The sequence below is a fragment of the Leopardus geoffroyi genome, chromosome D4, assembly GCF_018350155.1.
Source record: "Leopardus geoffroyi isolate Oge1 chromosome D4, O.geoffroyi_Oge1_pat1.0, whole genome shotgun sequence".
In the NCBI taxonomy this organism is placed as follows: Eukaryota; Metazoa; Chordata; class Mammalia; order Carnivora; family Felidae; genus Leopardus; species Leopardus geoffroyi.
The window spans coordinates 42,950,536-42,978,458 of NC_059342.1; the positions used below are offsets into that span (position 1 = coordinate 42,950,536).

Below are 27,923 nucleotides of genomic sequence, written 5' to 3' on the forward strand. Positions count from 1 at the left end.
AGTGCCTACATATATGTATTAGTTAAGGAAGCATTAGCTGCTGTAACAGTAAAATCCTGAAATCTCAGTGGACAAATAGGGTTTTTGTTGTTGTTCACATAAAGTCCAACTGGCAGGTCTGAAAGGGGTCTGGGGGTGTCTCGAGCATTCAGGGACCGGTGTGATGCAGGCTGCGATGTCTTTAACACGCGGCTTCCGAGGTCACCCTGGCGCCTGTGTCTAGGTGACAGAGGGGGAAGAGAATGTTGAGAGCTGCATGGGAAGTTTTCTTGGGGTAATCTTGGGAGTGGAATGTATCACTTCTGCCCACGTCCATTTTTTGCGTTCCTCACGAGATTCAAATCTCCACTAGGGTCCCAATCCCTATTATCCCACCAAAGAATCCAGTCAGTCACATGGCTTCCCCCCTCCCGCCCCCCCCACCAGCCAGGGAGTCTGAGGAGACAGCTGTGAAATCAGGAGGTAACACAAGCTGGCCTTTGCCACAGTGCGCTTGGAAAGTCACACATCTATGTGCAAGTGTGTAGTTGATGTCTAGATGTATGTGGATTTACAAATCACTGTCAGTAACTTAGGGGCCTTTGGGTCCAAGACCCAGAGAATGGGAACCACTAAAAATAGGAGTATGTAAGTTTTATTTTAGGAGAGATTTTTGCTCCAGCATTTTCAAAATTATAAAGTGAGATATGATGGACCAGGGGTGGGGAAGGGGAAAGAGCTTGGGGTTAGAAATGCACTGTATACATTCAACTGAACAAAATCGGTTGCCTATAACAACTACCCTTCCCAGGCTCTCTTGCACAGCTGTGTTCCTGATGGTGCAGATTAGCATCTTGTCAGCTGAACATAAGCCCAGGTGGGGTTCTAGCTGGCTGCTGGCAGCATTGTCCTAAATAAAATGGAGCATTTTTACTAGTGGACTGTTTTCAGTTCCTCAATCACCTGATAAGTCCTATTCTTTTGATGAACTACAAATAAAAACGAGTTCTCCATTCCAGGGGGCTGTTCATCAAGTAGTGTCTGTTTGTTTAAAGAAAAAAAAAGGCATATTGCATGTCTGGTTCATCATACTATAAGGCAATTTTAATTGATCTAGGAAATCATGATACTGTACTTTTATCTGGGCCAAAGCTTACCTGGCCATTCTACAGGGTCTCCATTCTTCCTCATGCCATGCAGTGGGGTGGAAATATGAGCCTGGGCTTTTCTTTTGTAAGCCTCTCTGAATTCCTGTTCTTGGCAGATAGAAGGAAAAGAAAAGGAAAAAAAAAAAAGAGAAAGAATTCAGAGCTTGGTTGGTTAGGTGGGCTGCTTTATTACTTCCATTTGGTTATATTGTGGAGTTTGAGACTTGCTCTTTTCTTTCCCTTCCGTTCTCCATCTAACTCCATAATCTAGCTCCTCCTTTAGAGAAGCTGGGAGGAAAAGCTGCATTTGGAGACCAACTAAAACCTCCAAAGAGAAGAATGTTTATGTTTTAAATTGTAAAATTTCAAACAAGTTATTTGGCAAGCTAGATGTTTCTCAGCAAGTGTAAACATTTTCCACCTCTTGCTTCTTCCAGTTCTTTGGTCTTTCCGTTTGCATCTGGTGCAGGTTCAGATCAGTGTTTTCCTGCTTTCTATGCTTCTGATACAGCTGGAAAGTGTTTGATTGACATGATCAGAAAACTGGGGCTGTTGTGAACATTACCCCTGAAGCAGGCTGGTGAGGTCCCACTGGCATCTTTCTTGGTGCATTCGTGGGATTAGTAAAGAAGTTTATGCTGAAGTTCCAGCCAGGACAAGAGCTGGAGAAGGGACCTTCCGAATCCAAGGTTTCACAGCTTGGTAAAACTTCACAGTGGTGCTGACATGTAACAAGCTGGTAGATACTCATCTTCTCCTCGGTATTACCCCAGATGGTCTTACTTAGATCAAGACAGCCATTTAGAAGCTGGGCGGACATGGCTCTGTGGGACTTCTACAAGAGCAAGAGGATTTGAGTTACATTTCATTTGAATGAAAACCTGTGAAGTGCTTTCAGTGTGCCTGTGTTTGGGAACATGCCTTTCCCTGCTGGATTTTGTTCTAGGTCATCCTGCGAGTGGATGACTGTTCAGAGGAATTGCTTATTGAGTGAGAACTCGGGGGCCCGTCAGCCAACCATGAGCTCAAGCAGTTCTTCCCTGCAGCTGGACCTGATTATGTCTTTAGCTGCCACTGTTAATGAGGCAAAAAGCATCTGCTGAGAGCTGGCCTGGCACTCCCAGGGCGGTCTGCCACTTTTCCATCAGTTGCGGCAAAGAGGGTCCAGGGTGTGGAACAGATAAACCTGAGTGTTGGGCCTGTGGTTCTTTGAAGCTGTTTTTGAGGGGGAAATAGAAAATGACTCAATTTGACATTCGGTGACTTGCCAGTTATGCTGTATATGTCTTAAGTTTTTTGTGTGCTGGTCGCTTTTGTTTGGGTGAGAAGGTCTTAGGGGTCCGCTTGGTTGAAGGTATGGAAGAGTTCTAGCTGTGAATTTTATTTTATTTTTTTATTTTTATTAAAAAAATTTTTTTTAACGTTTATTTAATTTTGAGACAGAGACAGAGCATGAACGGGGGAGGGTCAGAGAGAGGGAGACACAGAATCTGAAACAGGCTCTAGGCTCTGAGCTGTCAGCACAGAGCCCAACGCGGGGCTCGAACTCACGAGCCTTCGAGCTGTGAGATCATGACCTGAGCCAAAGTTGGCCGCTTAACCGACTGAGCCACCCAGGCGCCCCTAGCTGTGAATTTTAAAGGCACCTCCTGTACAGGGCCATTAGTTTCTTGGGTGATTTCTGAAGCTGAGACTTTGGAACAGATGAAAGGAAGCCCTGCCACTAAATTTATTTCATTCATTTTGTAGGTCTGTTCTGTGTTGGGTGGGTTCTCTTTTGTGAAGGCTATCCCAGAAAATGTTTGCATTTTGAATCCAGTGATCTAACTAATCAGGTTGTTATAATAGACTTTTTTCCATGTTTTTTGTTTTGTTTTGTTTTTAAACAAAGCACAAGCTTTTTGAAATTTATTCAGGAATCTGTAATCTGCATAACTTTCGTATTGTGACCTGATATATGATATTCTTCCCACCCTTCAAGACACATTTCAAGAGTGGTTTGACTTCTTATTTTCTGGATTTGATTAACTTTTTTCAGATCAAACTAGAGTTTTATTTGTTTGTTTTCATTTCCTTAAAGTTTACTTATTTATTTTGAAAGAGAGAGAACGAGCATGAATGGGGCAAGGGCAGAGAGAGAGGGAGAGAATCCCAAGCGGCTCCACAGAGCCCAACGCAGGGCTGGATCCCAGGAACCGTGAGATCATGACCTAAGCTGAAATCAGGAGCCGGATGCTTAACCAACTAAGCCATCCAGGTGCCCCTCAATCTAGACTGTTAAAACTTTCAAGAAAAGGGGCGCCCGGGTGGCTCAGTCAGATAAGCGTCCGACTGCGGCTCAGGTCACGATCTCACGGTCCGTGAGTTCGAGCCCCGCGTCGGGCTCTGGGCTGATGGCTCAGGGCCTGGAGCCTGCTTCCGATTCTGTGTCTCCCTCTCTCTGCCCTGCCCCCGTTCATGCTCTGTCTCTCTCTGTCTCAAAAATAAATAAAAACGGTAAAATAAAATAAAAATAAAACCTTCAAGAAAAGAACTAAATCCAATGCATCTTGGATCTTCTCAAAGTGCCCAATCTAGCATCAAGCATACCACACACTCCTTAGATAAAGTTGTAGGTGTTTTTTGGCTGCTCTAATAAATTACTGCAAACTAAGTTGCTTAAAAAAAAACAGAGACATTTATTCTCTCACAGTTCTGGAGGCAGGAACTCCAAAATCAAGGTGTCAGCAGGACATGTTCCCCCCAGAGGCATGGGGAGAGAGGCTTTTTCTTCCCTCTTCCAGGTTCTTCTGGTTACTGGCATTCCCTGGTATTCCTTGGCTTGTGACTCCATCACTTGAGTATCTGCCTCTGTCTTTATATCATCTGCTTTGCGCGTGTCAGACTTCTCTCTTCCTCTCTTTTGTTATGGCATATCTTTCTCATCTCAAAATCTTTAACTTAACCACATATGTGCAAAGACCCTTTTCCCAATCACTGGGCATGGCATAGTTTTGGGAGCCATTATCAGTCTACCACACCCATATATGGTTTCTGCATAATCTCCTGCCCAGTTAGTTATTCAATCTCCATCTAAAGCACTTAACCTCAAGGATATTTGCTTCTGTTTCATTTTTTATGAGCTGTTTGCTTCAAGTCATTTCTATTTTAATATCATCTTGTTCTGTATTCTTTTGTCTTTAAGATAGTATTTGCAGTGAAAATTGCTTTCCCTGCAGTAGGAATGGCTTTAGTCTTGATTGTGTCATTAATAGTGAGTCTTACATGCTGTTTGGGACTGAGGACAAGGCATTGTAGCTATCACCATTGAAACTAATGAAAATCTGGGTGTGGTGTCCAGAGCAGAGTTATTGTGCATTTGTTGGTTAGATGATATCAAAGTCTTGTTATTAACAATGAATTTAAATTTAATTTCCCAATAATCTCAGTGTCAAGCATTTTACTTTCTAAGCTTTACTCCCATCTTTTGAATTTCCTCCCTGTGGAATGAATGCCCAACCCCATAATTCTTCAACTATACTGGGGCCTGCAACCCCTTACTCCTACCACCTTTTCACTGTACATCACTTACCTTACTTTGCTCCTGGCCTTGGCCAATCATCGTAACCACTCCCTCAATCATCATAACCACTCCCTCAATTTTGTTCTCCTCTCTTCGATGCACTCAAAGAGATCTTCACCCAAGTTCGTTATACCTATGAAGCTGGGTGTGTTTGCTTCAAGTGACCAGCAATTACACTACATTCCCCTTGTCTGTCATTCCCTTAAGTGAACTTTTTTTTTTTTTTTTTTTTTTCCTGTTCAAACCTCTCACAATTTCTTCCTTGTCCTCATTCATTGCTTCTTTAATTGGGAAAACAGAAGCCACCAGAAGAAAACTTCCACATTTCCCCACCTACCTGCATCTAGTTCATATACTCTGCCTTCTCTCCAGTTATAATGGGTAAACCATCCATTCTCCTAACAGTGGCCAGTCTTTCCACTTGGTGTCCCAGATCTCATCCCCATTTCTCCAAGGATATTGCTCTAATTCTCCTCTTTTCTACATTCTATTTCTTTTGTTCCTTTTTTAAAGAAATTTATATACACGACTTTTCCCACCAACCCACAAACATCTCATTATTTCTGCCATATATATTTTTTTTTATTAAAAAAATTTTTTTTCAGCGTTTATTTATTTTTGGGACAGAGAGAGACAGAGCATGAACGGGGGAGGGGCAGAGAGAGAGGGAGACACAGAATCGGAAACAGGCTCCAGGCTCTGAGCCATCAGCCCAGAGCCCCACGCGGGGCTCGAACTCACGGACCCCGAGATCGTGACCTGGCTGAAGTCGGACGCTTAACCGACTGCGCCACCCAGGCGCCCCAATTTCTGCCATATTTAAAGCTTTCTCTTGATACTACTTGCACTTTAATTTACCACTCCTTTTCTTCACTTTCTTGTACATTAAAACTTTGAAAGAGTTGTCTGTATTTGCTTTAATTATCTCTTGGATGCATTGTGGTTAAGGTATCACACCATTACTCCTCTGAAACTGTTTTTGTTATAAAGGCATCAATAGCCTTCATTCCAAATCCAATGGACAGTTCTCAGTCCTCATTTTACTTGACTTCCTACCTTAACACAAATGACCACTCCCTCTTCCTGTGAATCCTTTTATGACTTGGCCTCCAGAACAACACATTCTCCTTTTCTCCTTCCTGTGGGTTTCCTTTCTTTTTGTCTCCTTGCTTCTTAAGGATCAGTTCTTTGACTTGTTTTTCCACATTCACTTCTTGGTAATCTTACTCAGTATCATGGCTTTAATTACTAATTACAGTCTGATATCCAGATTTATATCTGTAGCCTAGAACTTTCCTAAACTTCGTCCTTCTTCAACGTTTATTTATTTTTGGGACAGAGAGAGACAGAGCATGAACGGGGGAGGGGCAGAGAGAGAGGAAGACACAGAATCGGAAACAGGCTCCAGGCTCTGAGCCATCAGCCCAGAGCCCGACGCAGGGCTCAAACTCATGGACCGTGAGATCGTGACCTGGCTGAAGTCGGATGCTTAACCGACTGCGCCACCCAGGCGCCCCTAAACTTCGTCCTTCTATATTCACTACCTACTTAGCATTCCTACATGGATATTTAATAGACTTCTCAAATGTAACATGTAAAACTGAACTCTGATCCCACCCCATCCCTGCCATGAAAACTCCAACCCATAATAAAGCAAAACATGATGCTTCTCCCATAGACATCCCCATCTTATTGGAAGCCAACTCAATTCTGTAATTTTCTAGGTTAAAAACATTGGGGTTGTTCTTGACTCTTCTGTTTCTGTCACACTGCACACTCACTGGTGATGCTCTGAGCTGCTGCTTCTATAAATGTGGAAGAAAGTCACTTCTTAAATCTCTGGCATCACCATCTTGATTCATATGATCCTGTGTTTGCCTGGATTATTGGGAAAGTGCTGTCCAAAAGGTCTCTGCTTCTGCTGTTACCTACCTTAGTCTCTTCTCAGTGCAGCACCCAGTGATCCTGTTGACTTAGGTACTTCTTAGTATCTTCTAATGCCCTCCTATCAACCTGAGAGCAAATGCTAAAGCTTTAAATGGGTTGTAATGCCCTATAAATCTGGCCACCTCTCTGATCCTCTCATACTCTTTCCCCCTTACTTACTGTGCTCCAGCCACATTGGTCTTCATCTGTTTCTCAACATGCCAGGCATACTGTACCTCAGGGCTTTGTATTTCATATTTACCTGTTGATAAAAACAAAATAAAAATCATGCCTTTATGATTATTTTTACCTCTCTGATTTGGGGACAGATATGAGAGTGTATGCGGCTTTTTAAAGCATAATGTCCTTGCTATTTGCTAAATAAAACATTATTTCCATGTCAAATGAATTTACATATGAGACCCTAGTGCTTTAAGTCATGTTTACAGACTTACCTCTCCTCTTTGCAACAAAATAGTTGAAACTGTTATTGTCTTCAGCATTTTTTTTTGAAAATCACTATGGCTTATTTCTTTTTTTTAATTTTTTATTAAAAAAATTTTTTTTTAACGTTTTTATTTATTTTTGAGACAGAGAGAGACAGAGCATGAACGGGGGAGGGGCAGAGAGAGAGGGAGACACAGAATCGGAAGCAGGCTCCAGGCTCTGAGCCATCAACCCAGAGCCCGACGCGGGGCTCAAACTCACGGACCGTGAGATCGTGACCTGAGCCGAAGTCGGACGCTTAACCGACTGAGCCACCCAGGCGCCCCAACTATGGCTCATTTCTTAATTAAGGTTCTTTTATTTTTAACCCTTGGGTTATACTCAATACTCATTGGCACTGTAGACATAGCAGAAGGAAATAGAAGGCCCCTGTAACATATAGAAGTTCACAGATGTCATGTTAATGTCCAAGTCTTCTCGCATCCAGAGCATGTGAGGGAAAGAGCACAGGCTGGGTACTGGATCAATTACCTAACTGGCAATATGACCTCAGACAAACCCCATAACCTCTGTGCACCTTTGCTTCCCATCTGTAAAGAGAAAGGAGTTGAACCAAAGGGGTTGATCTCCGAGGACGTTTTCAGCCCTAACAATCTGTGAATGTGGGCAGAAGTACCACTCAGATCATAAATACCTGCTATGTTATATTGAGGTTTCTCCCCTCTGATACCTGCTCTTTGCCAGCTTTCATGTTAAAATTTTCCACCAAACAGGAACACCAGAGGCAGAGGACTTCCAGGCAGGTACCACCCCTGCTGACTGCCAAATATCCCCTCAACCTAACCACTGCCTGCACGGATGGGCTTTTGCTAGAAATTGGCCAGCTTTAGTCCCCTTCCACAAATAAACTTTAAAGTACTCTCTTGAAGAGTGAGAAGCTGCCAGTGGTACTGGCAGTGAGTTTTATAATTATTTTTTGATTTTTTCCATGTGACTTTGGTCTCAGGGCAGTGTGTTTGGTTGGGCTAAATTGATAGTTTTCCCATGGTCGTGGTTTACACCTGCTGGCCATGCAGGAAACTATGGTGGGAGAGTTCCTTGGTCCTCTGGCCCTCTGCTAGCCTGGGTACATGCTGACTGCCATCTCTGCAGCTGGAACCACTGCCAGCCTGGCATTGTTTGTGTGTCCCACACGGCTGCTGCTGAGGAGAGGCTTGGACTACTTAGCTTAGACAAGCTGAATCAAGTCTTGGAAAATATTTCTCCTAAAATGCTGTTGTAGACAGTGATGCGGGGTAACCAAAAAAGCACACAGCTGTGGGCTAGGCTCTGGGTTGGCCTCGTCTTTAATACTCACAATAGCTCTTGCAGAAGTGGCTTTATATCCATGTTAGGAATGATGAAAGTGACCTAGATGTTAATTAGCAACCGGTAAAAGGTTGAGTTAAATTGGAATTCAGACCTTTCTGACTTCATAGTGCATGTTCTCTGTACTACTGTACCCTGCCTCTTAAATGTAGTCAGTGTGAGACTTACATCCCTTATAGTTAGTTAGATTTTGGTGGGTTCACCAGGAGTCCAGATCTTTTATTCCGTATCATTGTTTCAGGGGGAAAAAAAGAGTTCTTATTTTTAAACAAACTTATAAACTTTGGTAATGTTAACACTTTGTGGGGCCGGGGGGTGGGGGAGGATCATTTTACTTGTTGATTTAATAAGTTCCATTGTTTGATCATTACTCAAGCACCTCTTCTAATGAAAGATGAAGAGAATTCAGGTAGTTTAGACTCGGCCCGCTAAATATCGTTGGCCGTATTATGTTTTCTCATCTCTCTCCTGCTTAAGATAAAAAGAAAAAACAAAAAATATCATTCCTACCAACAAAATCATACAACTAGAAATTAGGAAAAGGGGGAGACTCTAATGCTTTCCTTTAAAACCCATGTATCTTGAGGTTCGAATCAAAGTGATTGTGTTTTACAATTCTTATCTGTTTAATTGTGACACAGTACACCTGCTTGCTTTTAAGAAGAGAAGTTACAGAAGTTTAAGGAGGGAGGAAAGTGACGTGGACACCCGATAACTCTTCTCCAGTGATATCCTGATGAGTTAAGCATAAATGAATCAGAAACAGATGGATTTTTTCCCCCTTAAAATACACATGGGTTTAAAAACCAAGGGAAAATACGCTTGGAAAAAAAAATGTTCTTTGTTAAAGCCCAAATGTCTGAAATATAATTTAAGATTTTCATAGGGTCCAGCAAGTAGTTGTGTGCACTCATCTCTAATTTGGATGGGGTGTGTGCAGGAGTCGAGCATTTAAACTATTCTGTGGAGCTGCTGTCGGGGAGGCATAACAGTCCTGTAAAATGACATAAGGCACAAGGGCCTTATGTGCAAACTCGTTTCACATGGCTTCTTGGGTATTGAGTAACATGAATTTCACGTAATTTGATTCTTGAAAATTTTATAAGGTTTACCTCAATCTTTGTGTGTGAAAGTGGAAACAGTTTCAAAGGGCTATCCCCAGGTGCTGTGCTAGGCACCTCGACTCTCCATCCTTGGGCCAAGGGTAGAATGTCATCTGCATGACCTTGTGCTTACTGATTCTCCTTCACTGTCTTTGGTCATTGTTTTAGATTTGATTGAAGCCAGTATTCCCCATAATTTGTTCTAGCTGCACGTGTTCCTATGGATGTGGGATGAACTTTGGCTTTACTGTAAGTTGGCAAACTTTGGAAAGGTGTCGGTTGGATATCAGGAAATCCCCCTGACCAGCAAGAACTGAGTTCCAGAAGAGATCATTCAATTATCTTCCTTTGATCAGGTCTGTCTTCATTGTTGACTGACATATTTTGTTGTGGGATCTTTGAGGAACACTTTTCCAAATTATGAAGCTATTTATTCCAAAGAGATGCACTGCCTTCTCTTGATATTTCTGACTGGGTACATTGCCACTATCTTAAGCTAGACACGGAGAAGACCCTTTTTTTCCCCTGACAAATCATTAAATAGCTCCTCTGCCTAATGCCTCTGTTTCTGTTAGGAGGGAAAATATCCCTTCTTATACTTAGGCTTGCTCCACACTGAACTCCTATCACATCTTTTCTTTCTCACAAAATCTATCAGTTCTCACTTTTACTCTCCACTTGTATAGCTTGGTACTCCTAAACTCCAGTTTAGTCATCTGGTTTCACAAAGACTGCCTTACTTTCATTCAATATCTAGAGAATTCCACAGCTCCAAACCATTTTTGTTTCTTATCTGGTCCCTTCCCTTTTACAGATGAACTATTTCTTTCAGCATAAGTGTGGTATTTCTTAATCTTGCAAAGCCCTTCTTCATTAGATTTTTTTAAAACTCTTATAGTCACCATCTAGTTTCCAATTGATTTGTTTGGTATTTATTTATTTATTTATTTATTATATGAAATTTATTGTCAAATTGGTTGTTTGGTTCTTTTCAAACTAGTCTCCTCCTGGGTCCCCATTCCTGCCTTTTATTCCTTGTGCATTATGTTCTGTGCCGTCTCCAATGTCTAAAAATACTTTTTCACCTCATCAGTGCTTTTTCATCTCATTCAAAAAACTTTAAGATTCTCTTTAAAAATAATATATACTTGGGGGCGCTTGGGTGGCTCAGTTGGTTGAGCATCCGACTTCCAGTCAGGTCATGATCTCACAGTCTGTGAGTTCGAGCACCGCGTCGGTCTCTGTGCTGATGGCTCAGAGCCTGGAGCCTGCTTTGGGTTCTGTGTCTCCCTCTCTCTCTGCCCCTCCCCTGCTCGCACTCTGTCTTTTTCTCTCTCAAAAATAAACAAACATTAAACATTTTTTAAAAGTAATGTATACTTGGTTGATAAACAATGTATGATTGCTGATACATAAAATTCCACCTCAAGAGCATTTAATGAAATTGGTTCATTTAATGAAAGAATGATTGTAATAATCATAATGTAGCTGGGATTTCTATTTTTTCAGCTGGTTTTGATGTGCTGCATCATTCATTCATTTACTTACGTAAATCCATATATTGAACATACACATTCTTCTCTTTAAGCACTGGAGATACAAATATGAATAATATGTTACTTGGAAAGCACATCATCAGAGGAAGACAGGCATGTATAAATTATAGTACAGTAGACTGTATATACTTTGATGATTGTTTTAACAGAGTCCTGTGGGCATATAGAGGAGAGAGTCATAAAGTCAGTTCAAGAAAGGGATGGTGTGATGGTAAAGTGACATCATACTTGAGTCTTCTTGACTGAGTGGAAGAATGGGGGAAATGAGGGTATTGATGGAGAAGAGCATTGTGGAGGCATGAGAAAGAAGTGTGTGGTGGGGGTGGGGGCAAGGATAAAACAATAAGTTAAATTGTAGACTGTGGTAGGACCAATAATAGGACATAAGGCAGGGTGGCAGATTAGGCCAGATTGGTGAAAAATCTCTGTGTCTTGTTAAGGAGTTTGATGTCAACCCAGAGTTTATTGGAGGTTATTTCATGCCTTGTGTGTGTGTGTGTGTGAGCATAATGAAATGATCTAATTTGTTTTTAAGATTCAACCCTTAGACCATTATGGAGGAAGGATTCGGGAAGAGAAAAATCAACTGGGGTGATGGGTTGGCTTAAGTATTCCAAGGATTTGGGTGAGAGAAAATGAAGTTTCGAGCAGAGGCTGTGACAATAGGATGGAGAGAAAGACAAAGTCCTTGAATAGAATTTGGTAGCAGACTAAATTCAGGGCCACACAGAATGGGAGAAGCAGCTGATGACTCTGACCTGCACAGCTTGTGCGGGTGACAATGCAGTTTCATGAGATTGGATTTTCTTCCTGTATTCCTATTTGGGGCAGGTCGATAAAAAGCTTCGTTGTTTGCTTGTTGAATTGGAATTGGCTGGGAGGCATCCAAGTGAAGCTGCCTGGTAGGCATTTAGAGATGCAAGATGGGTGTGGAAAAGATGGAGGTGGCATTAGAAATAGCAACCTGTCATGTCCTTAGATTTCCATGGCCTGAACAATGGTACTTTATGTATATAGTTGACCCCTTAACAACGTGGGGGTTGGGGCACTAGCCTCCTTCCCACCATAGTCAAATATCTGCATATAACTTTTGACCCCCCCAAACTTAATTACTAATGACTGAAAGCCTTACTGATAACAAACAGTCCATTACCACATATTTTGTATGTTAAATGTATTATATACTGTATTCTTACAATAAGTTAAGCCAGAAAAAGTGACTAAGAATATCATAAGGAGGAGAAAAGACATTTACAGCATTTCACTGTGTTTATAAAAAAAATCCATGTAAGTGGACCCATGACAGCTCAAACCCATTTTGTTCAAAAGCGTCACCTGTGCACTTTAAGTTCTTTAGGACAGCACTGCTTATGCTCACGTTACTTTTGGCCATTTTCACATTTTCTTGACAAATAGTTCCATTATTATCTCTTCTGTGGCTCTAGATTTTGATGTTGATTCCTCTTTTTTTTTTAAGTAAGAGTTATTATTTTTGGCTTCAACTTCAGACCTTTTGGAGTGATAACAATTGAATTTCTTTATTCCATTTTCAAGTTGCAATTCTTCGGCCAACATGTCCTTGTATCATAAAAGAAAGAAGCCAAGCGTATTTCTCTTGGCTTAAACATTACAGGCAGGTGATTTCACAGCTGTTGTCTCTTGGAAATCTTTCCATTCTTCTCCTTATCTCATTGGGCAAAATGGAAACTCTCAAAGTCTGTGATTGTCAATTTGTAGTTATAGAAATTCATGGTTTGATTCCAAACCAAAATTGCCAGTGTTGTAGTTAGGAAGTGTTACTTAAAAAGGCTTCAAGCATTAATCTACTTTTTGAATACTTGTAATTCATTCCTTAATTGAAGAGACAATTTTATATGCAATTTCAGTAAAGAATCAATACATTGATACAATCTCCAACATTTATCTCATCAACAGGGAAAATACCAGCTTATGTCAGATCTCATTTTTCAAAGATCCTGAGATTTCAATATAGAGTCAGGAATAATACGTATATTAATACCTAAGTATTTATGTTTATTTAAAATATATTGCCTACACATATTGTATGATTCCACTAACCTATATGAGATACATAATAGGCAAATTCATAGAGATGGAAAATCATAAATTACTAAGGGGCGAGAAGAATGGAGAGTTACTGTTTATTGGGTACTGAGTTTCTGTTTGGGATGATGGAAAAGTTCTGGAAATGAACAGTGATGATGGCTGCACAACATTGTGAATATACTTAATTACAATGAACCGTGCACTTAAAAATATTGCCTTGTCACAAACAGCAAGATCTCATTCGTTTTTGTGGCTGAGTAATATTCCGTTATACACACACACACACACACACACACACACACACACTGCAATTTAACATGGATGGACGTAGAGGGTATAGTGCTAAGTGAAATAAATCAGACCAAGACAAATACCATATGATTTTACTTACATGTAGAATCTAAAAAAGACATCAAAGAAACAAACAAAAAATGACTCTTAAATACAGAGACTCATGGTTGCGGGGAGGTGGGGGGGTTAAGAGAAATAGGTAAAGGGGATTAAGAGGTACAAACTTCTAGTTATAAAATAAGTCACAGAAATCAAAAGTATAGCATAGAGAATACAGTCAACAGTATTGTAGTAATGTTGTATGGCGGCAGATGGTGACTGCATTTACCATGGTGAGCACTAAGTAATGTACAGAAGTATTGAATCAATACGTTGTGTACTTGAAACTAATAATGTATGTTAATTATACTTTAAAAAAATTGTCTTGTATCGTCTAGATAAATTATAAATACACATCATAAAATTGTCTACCAAGTGTAGCTCAACTTATTCATCAAATTGGTATAATAGTATCCAAGTTATTTGTTGATGCTTAGAAATTATCAATGTAATCTTCTGGTTGGTAAATGATGTCTTAGCTGAACTCTGTTGTGATACAGGAAACTGAATCAAACTCTTCCAAGATCCCCATTAAATCAGTGGTCAATTAGGTGCCTGGCACTGTTGCCTTGTTACAACTGAAAGATGACTGGATGATGTGGGCCTAGAAGCCAGTCTTTGCCACGTGGCCTGGAAAAAAAAAAGTCTGTACTTTGACCTCCACAGAAAATGTTGCTAGCAACCCACCCATGGTAACCCCTCACACACACTGAAGCACACATGTCGTTGTGCTGCCACCTTCTAGGGCATTTCAGCAGCCACTGGAAGTGACCCACATCTGTGCTGGCCCCATTCCAAGGTCCATTACCTGCTCTCTGGCTGCCACTGGGTGACATAATTAGGTAGCTTGAAGTCTCAATAAAGGATTCCTTTTCACCAGCTGGTACGGAAGTATTTCACTTGTTTTTTTGTTTTTTTGTTTTTTTAAACCAACAGTACATAGCATCTGAATGTCAGCTTTGGTTATTTATTATAAGGTACTTTATATAAGAGTTTATAAGAACAGTGCTCACTGAGTAGCTTATGATGGTTTATTTCTTAGAGCTTAACATATTATGCCTGGACTTCACCTAGACTACATATTCAAGTCTTGGGTTTTGGGTAATTCAGAGGTATTGCTATTGGTTTGAGATGGGGTAAAAGATCATTCTTACCTCATCGTGGGTTAATGCAGAGATTTCTTTTCTTTTCTTTTCTTTTCTTTCTTTCTTTCTTTCTTTCTTTCTTTCTTTCTTTCTTTCTTTCTTTCTTTCTCTCTTTCTTTCTCTCTTTCTCTCTTTCTCTCTCTCTCTCTCTCTAAATAATCTTTCCCTGAACCTCATGGGAGGGTAGTGGCAGGATACTTGTTTAAATTATTTGGCTGTTTTATCTGGACATAGATGTACTTATTTTGCCTCCTCTTTCTTTGAGCCATTCCAGAAATATGAAAATGGTGTGAGAGTTCCTCAGGTCATTCCTTAGAGACCTCCATCATGGTTCTGTAAATATGGGTTCTCATCTGTACTATTGTGCACTAAACTTTATTGGTGTCCTTTAGAAAATTTGCTTCTACCACAGATAACTTGTATGTGTGTTTATAATTCTTCGTACTAAAACATGAGCTCAGTGTGTATGTGAATGAGGAGAATGGAATGGAGTAGCATCACTAATTCATTAACTACTGGTTCCAGTGGACTGTGCTAACAGCCAGCTCAACATGGTCCAATTAATAACAGTTATTGAGTCAAGTATCTTGGGAAGCTTTGGACATAAATTCTTTCTAGGGTGATTTTAAAGCTTAATGTTCAAGGAGATGAACTTATGTGAGTGAAAGTGGGCAGAAAATAGTAAAATGATAGACTTCTCTGAAAAGTATTCATCAGTAGATCGGCTTTATTATATATAAAATATGGGATTTAAAAGTATTTTAAAAGTTCCAAGAAATAAAAATCACATTATTTCATATTAACTTAAAATTTTAAAATTTCTTTATGTTGATTCTCTGAATAGTAGAATGGTTATCCAAGGTCTCTATCTATATAAATAAATAAATATATCTATAAATATATCTATGTATAAATATAAATATAAACAGATATATTCATTTATAAATGTAAATAAAATAATTATAAATATATACTATATGTGTGTGTGTGTGTATATATATATATGTACACATATATACATGTATTGCATTGACATTTCTTTCTCTAATAAAATATCCTTTGTATTCTTCTGAAGATTCTATTTTTTTTAAGTGCTTATTTCTTTTGTGAGTGACAGCCCGAGCAGCAGAGGAGCAGAGAGAGAGAGAGAGAGAGAGAGAGAGAGAGAGAGAGAGAATCACAAGCAGGCTTCATGTTCAGTATGGAGCTCCATGTGGGCAGGGCTGGATCTCAAAACCATGAGATCATGACCTGAGCGGGAATCAAGAGTTGGACACTTGGGGCACCTGGGTGGCTCAGTTAAGCGTCCGACTTCAGCTCAGGTCATGATCTCACAGTTTGTGGGTTCAAGTCCTGTGTTGGGCTCTCTGCTGACAGTGCAGAACCCTCAGCTTGCATTTTTAATGAATATATTTCAAACTATTATATTTGTCAAATGTCTCTTCTTTGTAGACCTTAACGTTTTTGATGAAAATAACTGAAACAATTTTTTGTCATTTTGTACTCAGGTAACTGGTAAGTCAGAAAACATTCTAATAAATAGCAAATATTCCCAATTTTATATTTTTATAATTAAATGTATAATTATTTCAGCATAAATGAGCTTATCCTCTGAGTCTCCATTTAGAAGACTTTTCTTTCACAAATATGTTTACAAAACTAAATCCATCAAATACCCTGTGCCACCGTGATCCTTTTTAGTATTTTGCTAAATTTAGATGCTGTGAAATGTGAGGGCTTTCTAAACTTTTTTCATTCTATCTAATGTAAATTTTCTGATTAAATATGGCAATTTCCACCCAAAGATTCTTCCTACCGGTGAAGCTAATACAAAATGCAATTAGAGAATTTCAGTTAAATCTTGCACACTATCTGAGGAGCTCTCATTTAATTATTTCAGTTGCTTCCTTTCTTTCTTAGGAACCAATTTTAATGTCTTTCCTCTTCAAAAGCTTTGCTTTTATAATGGCAATTTGTTAAAAGTTTCAAAAACCTAACTCAGCATTTCACTGATACCTTGATTACTTCATTAAAGGTTTCTAATAGAGTTTTAGCAGAATGCAATAAAATTTGGAGGATTTGTTTACAAAAACAGGTCAATTATAGGACACTAAGGCTGACTTTCGAAATTGTTCTACAAGTTTTCTAGAATCTGATTAATGATTTAGGGCAAGGAGAAAAACAATACTGCCATACAGAAGCATGTGTAAGCAAAATGGGCTTTGCCACTAAAGTTTTGTTTCTAGTTGCTTTGTGCCTGTGTGTATACATACATGTGCTTAACTATGAAACTGTACACATATACATTATATATAGTTACATATAAGTTTTGTTTTTAGTTACTTTATATATGTGACTATATACATATGTGTGTAGGTTTATATACATATCTATCTTAGTGTGAGTATATATAAAGTAGTTAAAGTAACTGAAAAATATAAGACATTGTCCTTGTGACACACACATATATATACACTAACACTACACTTGGTAATTTTTGTAAATTACGGCTATTTTGATTGGTTGACTATAACAGTTTGGGCACAATTTTAAATTATTTCAAGTATATTTCTGCTCCATGTTTTTTTAATTTTGTGAGAACATGGTTTTTTCCAGTATGCTATATTCTACTAAATTTGTGTTGGTACTTATATCATGAAAATAAATAGTTTTTTCTTTTTTTTTTTTTAAATTTTTTTTAACGTTTATTTTTATTTTTGGGGCAGAGAGAGACAGAGCATGAATGGGGGAGGGGCAGAGAGAGGGACACACAGAATCGGAAACAGGCTCCAGGCTCTGAGCCATCAGCCCAGAATCCGACGCGGGGCTCGAACTCACAGACCGTGAGATCGTGACCTGAGCTGAAGTCGGACGCTTAACCAACTGAGCCACCCAGGCGCCCCAATACTTTTGTCTTTAATGTTGACCTTTTAACTGTTCCATACGTAGCAATCAACACTATTGTCAGCTGTTTCACTGAAGACAGAGTAAACTTCCCAAAGCTTCTTTCCCACGAAGTATATAAGGAGTCAAATGATTATTGGCATTCACTTAACTGACTTCTCTTTGTAGCATCCTTGACAGTGATCACTTAACTGTTTGCAAATCAACGCCAGTCAGACAAGCATTCAGTTCATTGTATTGCTTCACTTTTCTTACGTACACAAGAAAACTTGGAAATGAGGGGGCATCTGGGTAGTTCAGTGGGTTAAGCATCTGACTTTGGCTTAGGTCATGGTCTCCTGGTTCACAGGTTTGAACCCCACGTCGGGTTCTGTGCTGACAGCTCAGAGCCAGGAGCCGGCTTCAGATTCTGTGTCTCCCTCTCTCTACCCCTCCCCCACTTATTTTCTCTCTCTCTCTCTCTCTCTCTCTCTGTCTGTCTGTCTCAAAAATAAATAAACATTTAAAAAAAACTTGGAATTGAAAAAATTAGAGGAACAACTATTTTGCTTCAAAGTTATATATCACAGAGCAATACATGAATACTTTATGTAGCTGCACATGCTATGCCATCATCTTCAGGCACCATTTTCAGAAAATAATCAGTTTTTCAAATAGATTTTGATACTGTTGAGGCACCTTGAGGTCTCTGGTGTTCATGTGGTCAAAGATTCATCATGGATCCCGTTGGTGGATGGTAAATGTCTACAAACATTCTGTTCCAGTTTTCCATCCTCTTTTGAAATGGAACTTCTGTTCTTTGTTTCTTACTATGTATTTTCATTTTTTAAAAAAATATAATTTGTTGTCAAATTGGCTAACATGTAGTGTGTACGGTGTGCTCTTGGTTTGGGGGAAGATTCCCATGATTGTAGCTTATATACAACACCCAGTGCTCATCCCAACGAGTGCCCTCCTCAATGCCATCACCCATTTTCTCCTCTCCCCCACCTCCATCAACCCTCAGTTTGTTCTCTCTATTTAAGAGTCTCTTATAACTATTTTTTTCCCCCTTTCCTTCCCTCTTGGTCTTCTGTTAAGTTTCTCAAGTTCCACATAGGAGTAAAAGCATGGAATCTGTCTTTCTCTGACTGACTTATTTCACTTAGGATAATACCTCCAGTTTCATCCATGTTGCTGCAAATGACAGGATTTCATTCTTTCTCATTGCCAAGTAGTATTCCATTGTATATATGTTATTTCATTTTTTTTTTGAGCTCACTTTTATCAAATGGTTCATTGCAATATTACAAAGCATTACCAAAAAATTAAATAGCTGCAGCTTTTCACTACAATAAATGATGAAACCACCATAACAAAAGGATGCAGACTACACTCAGTTGCTCTCCAGTGGGACTGCTCAGCCTTTATTTCCTATACACATTTCATAAATAGCTAATTGTACTTCGCCCCTTTTCCCATCACCTCAGCTGACAGGTGAACTATCAACTTTGTGCCTTTCACAGGCTAACACATGGACCATAACCCAGCTGATTAGCGTATCAGCTGGTTGGCTGGAATAGCAGTGTAGAATACTCTTACTACCATTTGAGACCAGGGGTAGGTGTCTGAAGCTAGTGGCATTAGGGAGTGTCATCGATATCATCCTTGTAAGTGAAATAGAATTCCTGTCAAGACAGGAAAGTATCTAGAAAACAGCATCAGTTGATACTAGTTGATTCTAGATTTAACCCCATGTTACAGTGAGAACTCTTTTTTTAATGGCTTGTCAAGGTATAATTGACATATAATAAACTGCACATGTTTCAAGAATGTGCATAGAGTTGATACATTTTGACACATGTGCACATGTGAAATTATCACCACAATCAAGATAATAAACACATTCATCAGCCCCTAGAAGTTTCCTTGTACCCCTTTGTAATCTCTCCTTGTTGACCCTCCCACCTTCCCCCATTCTGCCCGAGGCAGCCACATTGATCTGCTTTCTGTAACCAGTGATTCGTTTTCATTTTCTAGGGTTTCATAAAAATGGAATCCTACAGCATGCTTTTTGTTTCTCATTCAGCATAATTATTTTAAGACTCATCCTAGTTACGTGTATCATTACTTCATTCCTTTTTATTACTTAGGAATATTCCATCATGTGGATATATCACAATATGTTTAACTTTTCACCTATTAATGGGAAAAGGTTTCCAGGGATGTTTCCAGTTTTGGATTATTATAAATAAAATAGAACTCTTGTCAGCACAAGTGTCTCACATATTAGTAGATAAGTCCATGGCAGAAACTTGAAGTACAATGTGGTTTACTGCAATATTAGAAGAAACTGGAAACTAGTTAAACAATTTTGGTTTTACTTTAATGCAAGTGTTGATAAAAATATTTTATTTTATTGTTTTAAATGTTTACTTTTGAGAGACAGCGAGAGAGAGCGAGAGTGTGTGTGCACAAGTGGGGGAGGGACAAAGAGAGAGAGGGAGACGTAGAATCTGAAGCAGGCTTCAAGCTCTGAGCTATCAGCTCAGAGCCCCATGCAGGGCTCGAACCCACAGACCATGAGATCATGACCTGAGCCGAATTAGGATGCTTAACTGACTGAGTCACCCAAGCACCCCAATAAGAATAGTTTAAAAATGAAAACAATAACAATAGGATAAATGCCAGACTTGATGGTATACCAGGACAATAGGTGTAAACCATGACTGTAATATACTCTGCTACGAGGCTGGTACTATTACTCCCATTTAACAGGGAGGAAACTGAGGTCCAGGCAGTTGAAGCATCTTATCCAGGATCATGTAATTAGTTAGAAACATCTATATGGTTCCAAACTCTTATCCCACTATAAATCACTGACATTCTAGTATCTGATGACCTTAAGTATATAATGAAGGGGTACAATGTTAAAGAATATGACACTTGTATTAAAAAAAAACGTTTAAAATGCACATACTTATGGAGCCTTTATATTGAGTACAAGAAGTTTGCATGAGAGATTAAATTATGACCACTTTTTAGAAGAGGGCTTCAAGATGCTGAGAGAGCCGGTTGTAGACGTGAGGAAGATGTTCTATGAGGGCCAGAGACAGCAACTCAGAGCCGAGCTCAGTGAGGGGATATAGAGTGCTTGCCTTAATAGTTTGTGCAGCAGGTGTTTAAAGGCAGGTGAGTTGGTCAAGGAAAAATGAGTTAGATTATATCTACCATTAAGCAGGGCTTTGAATGAGAGTGAAGGTTTTGTATTTATAGTTTAATGGGGTAAACATCCCAGGGCCCTAAGAAGAGAGCTAATTGATGTTTCCTTTTCATTAATCACATATTGTAACTGTTTAAGACCCTTATTAATTTTTTGGGAATCCCAGCCACTCCAAGCCATAGTAGCCTAGTTCTCAAGAATTCGGACAGAACGGTATGTTTCTGTCTTACTCCTCTTGGGCAGCAGAGTGGAAACCTGAGGGCCTTGCTCATCTCTCTTCTCTAGGACTGACATGCACGGTGTGCAGATGGCTCTTGAGCACTCTCCACAGTAGCACTCCCGGAAGCATGTGGCACCAGTCTCTATAGAGAAGGCCACATGGACTCTGACAAGTTCTGATGTGATTCCCTGAAATGCTGGTGACTTGTCACCACTCCTTGTTTTGACACCAGAAAAATGGAAAACCAGTGTCCACCCCAAATTTCGTTACCTGCTACTATCATAGTGCTTTGTGTTGAATTGGGGGGGGGCGCTATAAATACAGAAAAGAAAAACTGTTGCAGACTATGAGTCTGGAGTTCTCTCTTATCCAGCAAGAGAGCAGATGCAGAATTGAATACGAGAGAGGCTAATGTCCGGGAGGAGAGAAGAACCCTGAACAGGGGTCTCTGTATTTATTGAGCTCACAAGATATTACCCACATGGTGAACGTGGAGAAAAAAGACAGTAATCATTAACTTGTGTGTATAAGAAGCAAAGGGTCTTGGGGGGGGCGGGCAAGTGGAGTTTGTGATCCAAGTACAATAGTATATTAGAGTCAGATAGAAAGTACTTGTGATCCCATTACAATATCTCACTAGCTAACCTCAAGTGTGTTCACCCTGTGGTGGCGACTTTCTACCCTAGGCCTTTTTCTAACCCATTTATGTAAGTAGAACCTATTTCTCCACAGAAGACAATAGCATATGTAATGCTATAAAAGACATCATGCACCTACCACTTAGAATTCATGTGCATTACGTTTTGCCTCATTTCTTCTTCCCTTATGAAATAATTAAATATTATAAATAGCAGTGAAGTCCTCTTTGAATCTTTTTCCTAATCTTATTTCCACCCTTCCCTGGAAACATCTGCTACCATGATGTTCATCAGTTCCTTTATCCCTATTTTTATACTTTTAACAACATATGTATGGGTGTATGCATTTAAAATTCTAAACATTTGTATAAGTTATATATATTATACTCCTTGAAGCAAGCTGTAACTATTTCATGCCACTCTATTGTGATCTAGTCTTCTTGACACATGGAGATCTAGTCACGAATTTTAATTGCTGTTAAATATTTCCATTATATGTGTATATCAGAGTTTATGCCTTTCTGTTGATAAACATATAGGTTTATATCCATCAGAGTCACAACAGAAAAGAGATGGCACACTCATGCTGGGTAATTGAGGAGAATTTAATAAAAGATTTGTTTACGACTCTGTGGGCAAGGTTTCAGGATACAGCAGGGAAGGTACAATATCCTGCAGAAGGAACAGTGCACCTATTACCACCCCTGTGCCTGACACAGGCTGTTTGTTCCCAGAGAGAGAGCTGTCTAGAGAGGCCTGGCAGGAGCTGTATCCTTCATAGAGATGCAGCCACATATTTTCTTGTGATTCCTCAAAAAGAGAGTGAACACCTTGACTGCATTCTCTTTTCTTCCTCTGATTTTTGTTGGGGTTCTTCATTGGATGGTCCCAACTGGAAGACAAAGGGCCAAGGGAATCATTGCCATACTCCTTGAAGATTAGCTTCCCAGGGCATAGCATCCTGGAAAAGGGTGGATTCTGAATCTGGGAGGGTAGAGAAGAGACATGCAGCACCCTATTGTTTCATATAATTTGCTACTACACAAGGGCTTCAGGGGCCATTTTTGTCATGCATCTATATCCACCTGTCTAGAGTTTCTCCAGGGTGTACATAGAGTAATGGAGTTGCTTAGTCTTAAGAATTGCAGGGGTAACTGTGTGGCTCAGTGGGTCAAGCGTCCAACTCTTGACTTGGACTTAGGTCATGATCTCATGGTTTGTGAGTTTGAGCCCCATGTCAGGCTTTGCACTGACAGTGCAGAGCCTGCTTGGGATTCTCTCTCTCTGCTCCTCCCCTGCTTGCTCACACACACACACACACACACTCTCTCTCTCTCTCAAAATGAATAAACTTAAAAAAAAGTAATTGCAGATTTTTCACTTCATGCATATTGCCATACCTCCCTAAAGTAGTTGTATTTTCACCAGCTCTGCACCTAAGTTCCTTTTCCCATGTCCTTTTCCCTTGACATTTTATTTTTGCCAACATGGTGAGTTCAAAATGGTATCACATCATGAAATTTTAACATACCTTTCCTTGATTATCTGTGAAGTTAATTACCTTTTTATTAGATATTTTAGTTTCTTTTCCTGTGTTTTACTATTTATAGCTATTGCCCATTTTTCTACTGAGTTGTTAGTCCTTATTTATCTGTAGGAAATCTTTATATACAACAGATTCTGATTTTTCACTGCTTATATATGTTGCAAATATCTCCTTCAAATATGTGGCTTGTCTTTTATTTTTGTTTATAATTTTCTTTATTCTATGAAATTATTAATTTTTTTCTGTGTTATATATGTTATTTTTATGATCAACTTTCTGATCCTGGATCATAAAAATATGTTTTTATTTTCATTGAAGTTTTACTTTTTCTTGTAGGTCTTTAATCCATTTGGAATTTCTTTTTGCTTACTGTCTGATAGACATTTTTTTTTTTTTTTTTTGAGAGAGAGACAGCGCGAGCGAGAGCGAGCAAGGAAGGGGCGGAGGGAGAGGGAGAGAGAGAATTGTAATCAGGCTCCATGCCCAGCATGGAGCCCTATAGAGGGGCTCAAAATCTCACCACTGTGAGATCATGACATGAGTAGAAATCAGGAGTTGGAAGCTTAGCGGACAGAATCACCCAGGTGCCCCTGTGAGAAAGACATCTAACTTATTCTTTTCCCATGGAAAATTGACCTATTCTAACACAATTTACTGACTATGTATCAGTTTTCTATTTATGATGCCTTCCCTCTTATACCCAGTTTTTTATTTCTTGGTTTTTTTGTTTTCTTTTACAAGCATGGGATTGTGTCTGGGATTTCCATTATGCTCTGTTGTTCTTTTTGAATATTCCTGCATAGATAAAACCATGTTTTAATGACTGCAATTTAATATGCTATCATACGATTAGTCCTGTTACCTGAAAGGCAATTCCTCTTCTCTCCACTCTGCTGCCTCCTCCTCTACTCTTCTTTGGAATGTCTTAGCTATATTCATACCTTGACTGTTTCATATGAATTTTATTATCAGTTTGCCAATTTTCATAAAATATTTTGATTAGAATTACACTGATTACCTCCATTCATTTGGGTAGAAATAACATCTTTATGATACTAAATCTTTCCATTCTTGAATTTGGTGTATCTCTCCATTTAAGATCTTCTATGTCCTTTGATCAAGTTTTGTAATTTTCTCAGGTCTTGTACATCTTTCGTTGGATTTCTTCTTAACTGCCTCATTGTTACTTTCTGGTTATTACTGGGAATGAGATCTTTTTCTCCCATTGTATTTTCCTAATTGGTCATTATCATTGTGGAGGAGTGTTATGTGATTACTATGGAGAAATGTTATGTATTTCATTTATTATTTTGGTATCAGATTACGATACTCCTTGCTCAAGGTCTCCCAAAGTCTTTCCATCTGAGTTAGTGTAACATCCAAAATCATTATGGTGACCTATACAGCCCTATTGTGATCTAGTCTCATGACCCCTTTTTGGGTTTACCTCTTACCATTAGCTCCCCTGTTCCCTTTATGAATCTATATAACACTCTGCCTCATCATTTTCTCCTTTACCATTCTTTGTTTTTCTTCTTAGCTCTTATTACTAATTTTTTAAAAATTACTGGCTTTTTACAAATCATTATTTCTTGGTTCTTTTCCTGCCTACCCACACTATAAGTAAGCTGTACAATAAGGGGGACTTTGTTTTATTTACTGTTGTATCTCCAATACCTAGAACAGTGTTGACACACAATAGGCTCTTAATAAGTACTCGTTGAATGAGTGAATAAATAAACCCAGTAACTTTGCTGGATTCTCCATTAGAAAAATCAAAGACAAAGTATTAGAACTCTGACAGTCTACGAATCACAACAGTATTGAAAGAGAGCTACCTTTTATTGTGCACCTTCTCCCCAAGACTCTGGTGTGAGCACAAATAATTGGCTGACAGGACACCTAAGTGGACACATTACTCCAACATCTGCTCTGAAGCCTTTGAATCTTCTTGTGTACTCTCTTCTGTAGGGTCAGCTGCTTTCCCTGAGGCTCCCCAGCCCAGTGGAAGGACATACCCGGTGAACTTTAGTATTTCTCTCAAATGTATACTGGGGCCTTGGCATCTGCTTTGATTGTACCTTTCATAACACTGAACTGCATGGCAATTTGGTCAACAAACCAGAGCTGCTTTTAGGACAAAGCTCTGTCATATAAGTCACTACAGTGCTAGAAGTTCAGGCTGTTCTTACTGCTGCTGTTGATGCTTAGTGGTCCATTTGTCACAATCTACACAAGTGCATCTATCCATTCCTTCATTTATTCATCCTACAACCTTTGAGTAAGAGCATGCTTAAGGCACTTTACTAGGTGGTTCAGGTTGTATGATAATTGTGGCTTACACCGTACTCTTGGGAAGTTCATACTCTACTAGTGGAAATAGTTAAAATGCATTGTGTTCAGGGAAACCAGGAAAGAAGAGTAATTCATTCTACCTGGAAGAATCTTGGGAAAGTTCATAGACTAGGCAACAACTGAGGTTGGCCTTACTTATTAAAGGAGAGAGAAGGTTTCTAAGAGGAGAATTAAGAACTGTCTTTACAAAAGCAAAGTGTCTTTGATCTAGAAATTTCACTTATAGTAATTTGTCCTACAGATATACGTGTATGCAAAGATTTAGTTCAGTCAGTATTGTTTGTAAAATAAAAATAATTAAAACTATTTAAATGTCCATTATGGGACTGGTTTAGTAGTCTGCAAAGTTTAACAATATCAAGTAAGTCTGTATGCACTGATTTAGAAAGATAGAACATTATATTTGAAAACAAAACCCTTAAGTCTCAGGCTACATGTAGAAAGAAAAAGGTATGCTTATATATGCATAGAAAAATTCTGGAAGGATACCGTTTCAGTTGTCTGTTGTTGCAAAACAAACCACTCCAAAGCGTAATGGTTCAAAACAACCAAGATTTTATGCCCTTGACTTTGTGCAGGAAAAATTTGGGCAAGATAAACCTGGGAAGGCCTGCCACTACTCCAGATAACTGGCGTCTTAGTTAAGGTAGAGTGAATGACTGGAGTTAGCTGGATGGCTTGAAGGGGCCATCTGTCTGGCTGGTGGTTAGGTTTCTTTTCATTTCCATACTACATCCATATTTAATATGGCTTCTTCACTCACAAGTCTGGTGTCTAGGCTGGGGTAGTTAGAAGCTGGAGGGCTAGCCAGAGAGATCTCTCTTTCCCCTCTTCTTCTCCCCAAGTGGCACTTCCTATAGGAATCACAGGCTCCCTTATATATAGCCTGGCAATCTCAGAGTAGTAAGACTTCTAAGAAGGCAGCTGGCTTCTCCCACACACAACATTCTGAAAGGCCCAGGTGGAAGCTGCCAGGCTTTTTATAACCTGGCCTTGGCGGTTCTAGAACATTCCTTCTGTCACATTCTATTGCTTATTCAAGTCACTAAAACCAACCCAGATTCTAAAAATTGGATGGCACCTCTCAATGGTGGAAGAACAAAGAGTTTTCACCTGCCATTCATTGATCTTAAATTTTTAAGGTAGTTTAAAGATAGTCTTTATCTTAGTTTCTATATCTAAATTCAGATACATAAGACATTTGTGAATAGTAATTGCCTCCAGAGAAGGACTCAGAGGGTATGGGATATTAAGGAGACTTGTATTTTATTATATATTTTTTCAGAATGGTTGGATTTGAAAAAAAATCATTATAGCTGTATAACATTTTTAATTAGGAATCAGACCCCTAACATAGTTGCTCATAACAAGCTCAAGAGGCATAGAACTGTTGAAGCATGGTAGGGGGCTGTGCTCAACTTTATAAATTGTCCCTCAGTGTGCCCATGAAGCATTTGTTCTCTTGTACAAATAAAAGGGTTAGATCCCAAGAATAGGGGAAGTAGAGGGCCAGGGTTTCAGTCTAAGTTAACAACGTTAAGTTCTAGAAGGGAAAAAAAAAAATTAAACACAGGTCTGTTTAGGGTTTTCACTAAAAGTGGAAATCACCCTGTACGGGAAAGGTTCATGTTTCCCCTAAACTTCCTGAATTCCCACTCCTTCCAGTTTAGACATTTGATGGTGCTAGGCCTGGAGTCTGTCAAGCTGAAGGTGAAAAGGTCCTGGGCTGCTCTTGAACTCCTGAGGCCCCTTAGGAAGTGTAATTTCTTGCATCCAGCTAGCAAGATACGGGTTAGGTGCAAATGGATGTGACTTCAGTTCAAAATAATGAAAAATCAGCTACATGTACATATTTTATGTTTCATATGCTGTATATGTGTGTTATATCATGTGGAAAGTATAGAGTGATCTAAAGGTGGAAACCTTGCATATACATGCCATGACTTTATCTTAATAATACAGAAGAAGCTGGGGCACCTGGGTGGCTCCATCACTTAAGCATCTGACTTCGGCTCAGGTCATGATCTCGCAGTTCATGTGTTCGAGACCCACATTGGCCTCTCTGCTGTCAGTATAGAGCCCGCTTCGGATCCTATGTCCCCCTCTCTCTCTGTGCCTCCCCCACTCACTCCTTGTCTCTCTCAAAATAAATAAACGTAAAAAAGAATAGAGAAGAACCCACCTGCCATGTGACTGCGAAGCTTGTTCCATGTGGCCCCCTAGTGCTTGGCAATCTGTCAGGCTGTTGAGTGACCAAAGTGTCTCTTCCTTTCCTGGAACCTGGGACAAGAGACTCTTTTGGCTATGCTGTCAGCAAAAGGAAAGGAAGTCTTTTGCTTTTTAATTTGCTTGGTTTGCTGAGGCATG

At 39.4% G+C, this 27,923-nt stretch overlaps 1 protein-coding gene and 1 long non-coding RNA gene across 7 annotated transcripts in view; one reads left to right on the forward strand and one right to left on the reverse strand.

Moving 5' to 3' along the window:
• Positions 1-27,923, forward strand: part of ADAMTSL1 (ADAMTS like 1) — an 884,660-nt gene that overhangs the window by 15,138 nt on the left and 841,599 nt on the right. The window lies entirely within an intron of this gene.
• On the reverse strand, positions 22,242-27,915 carry LOC123592572. Its single transcript, XR_006709841.1, has 2 exons — positions 27,739-27,915; positions 22,242-22,639 (listed from the first exon to the last, which is right to left on the reverse strand). It is a non-coding gene; the product is annotated as an uncharacterized LOC123592572 (long non-coding RNA).